Here is a 2289-nt window from a genome sequence, read left to right as displayed (position 1 = left end):
ACAGTATTTCGCTCTGATTATATCATCGAGCAATCTGAATCTACAGTATTGGCAATCATACCAGATATATATATATATATATACATCACAAAGTGAAACAGATCACATTATACTTAGATTCATATTTTATTAAGTTCTCTACTGTTGGTTTCGCCCATAGAGGCTCATCAGAAGAAATGCTAAAAGAAGGAGAACTTAATTATATAAATATGAATCTATAATGTGATCGGATCCACTTTGTGATATTATGCTCTGACTCTGGTCATCGAGCACTCTCATATAATCGTTGAGGCAAGATTCACCATGGCATATATAATTATATATGTACAGCGGTGAATCTTGCTTATACACGTATATACTCAAATAAAAGAAATTGAAATATATACTGAAATACATATACCATAGTCTTATAGTCTACCCCACACATATAAATCAAACAATGAAAATTAACAGATTATTTGATACAAGCATCTATTCAAGCAATGCAACAAGAATCCTTAAATTAAATATGAATTTAAACTAGAAGTTCTATAGTATCGATGATCACAATAAATTGGTCTTGCTCTAGCATAAGAAAAGTTGTAGTAAAATGGAGCCATTAATGTTTACAATGATATAAGAAAGCCTGAGTTATCCTTTCAATTGATTGTACAGGCACTTGGTACTGTCCACGCGAATCCACAAGTGTTGGTTGAGTGATTGTGCAGAGTATTATGTTGAAATGGTACCCAACATGTATCTTGCCTTTCTGGCCAAAAAACGAAGATGATAGTCCTTTGGGATGCATAAATCTAGGAAAATATCACTATTCCAATGTACCAATTTTTGTCATACAAAGCTGAAACATACTGTCCAATGTTGATGCTTTGTGCAGCAGTGTTTTGTTTTGATGGGTTGATATCAACTACTAGTGCCAATTCTCTGTCATTGCTGATGCGTTTCATGCCCAGTTGGGTTGCAGTAACAGGTTGAAAGTAATGGAAGGCACGAGTTCCTTTTATTGTAACTGCATTTTGATATCTCTCTTCCAGTTTAATCCGTTGTTTGGCTAGATCTTCATGAGACAATTTGAAGAATGTAATTTTAGTAAGAGATTTTGAGCAGTACGCCATCATTGCATCAACTGTGAGAATCTGATCACTGAAAGGACGTCGAAGACTCTCCATTGCAGTAGATCTCTTTACTGTTCCACCATACCATCACACAGAGACTTGCTGTGGCTGGTAGCGAAAAATGACCATGATCCTCTTACACCAAACTCTTTTTCATGAAAATGATTTTCATTGGACAGTATGTTTCAGCTTTGTATGACAAAAATTGGTACATTGGAATAGTGATATTTTCCTAGATTTATGCATCCCAAAGGACTATCATCTTCATTTTTTGGCCAGAAAGGCAAGATACATGTTGGGTACCATTTCAACATAATACTCTGCACAATCACTCAACCAACACTTGTGAATTCGCGTGGACAGTACCAAGTGCCTGTACAATCAATTGAAAGGATAACTCAGGCTTTCTTATATCATTGTAAACATTAATGGCTCCATTTTACTGCAACTTTTCTTATGCTAGAGCAAGACCAATTTATTGTGATCATCGATACTATAGAACTTCTAGTTTAAATTCATATTTAATTTAAGGATTCTTGTTGCATTGCTTGAATAGATGCTTGTATCAAATAATCTGTTAATTTTCATTGTTTGATTTATATGTGTGGGGTAGACTATAAGACTATGGTATATGTATTTCAGTATATATTTCAATTTCTTTTATTTGAGTATATACGTGTATAAGCAAGATTCACCGCTGTACATATATAATTATATATGCCATGGTGAATCTTGCCTCAACGAATATATGAGAGTGCTCGATGACCAGAGTCAGAGCATAATATCACAAAGTGGATCCGATCACATTATAGATTCATATTTATATAATTAAGTTCTCCTTCTTTTAGCATTTCTTCTGATGAGCCCCTATGGGCGAAACCAACAGTAGAGAACTTAATAAAATATGAATCTAAGTATAATGTGATCTGTTTCACTTTGTGATGTATATATATCTGATATGATTGCCAATACTGTAGATTCAGATTGCTCAATGATATAATCAGAGCGAAATACTGTATAGTTCAGCAAACAAGTCAGTTACATCATATGTATGTATATAGCAGACCATCAATGGCAGGTAGTGTATGTATGCACACATGCAACTTATATGCATGTGTGCAGTATGTGTCTTCATATATAATGCCTGCATAATTGCTCAATGTTCTGACTGAGTCTC

This window comes from Aplidium turbinatum, chromosome 6, assembly GCF_918807975.1.
Source record: "Aplidium turbinatum chromosome 6, kaAplTurb1.1, whole genome shotgun sequence".
NCBI lineage: Eukaryota > Metazoa > Chordata > Ascidiacea > Aplousobranchia > Polyclinidae > Aplidium > Aplidium turbinatum.
The sequence above is the reverse complement of the archived record's forward strand: the minus strand, read 5'-3'. Positions refer to the sequence as shown.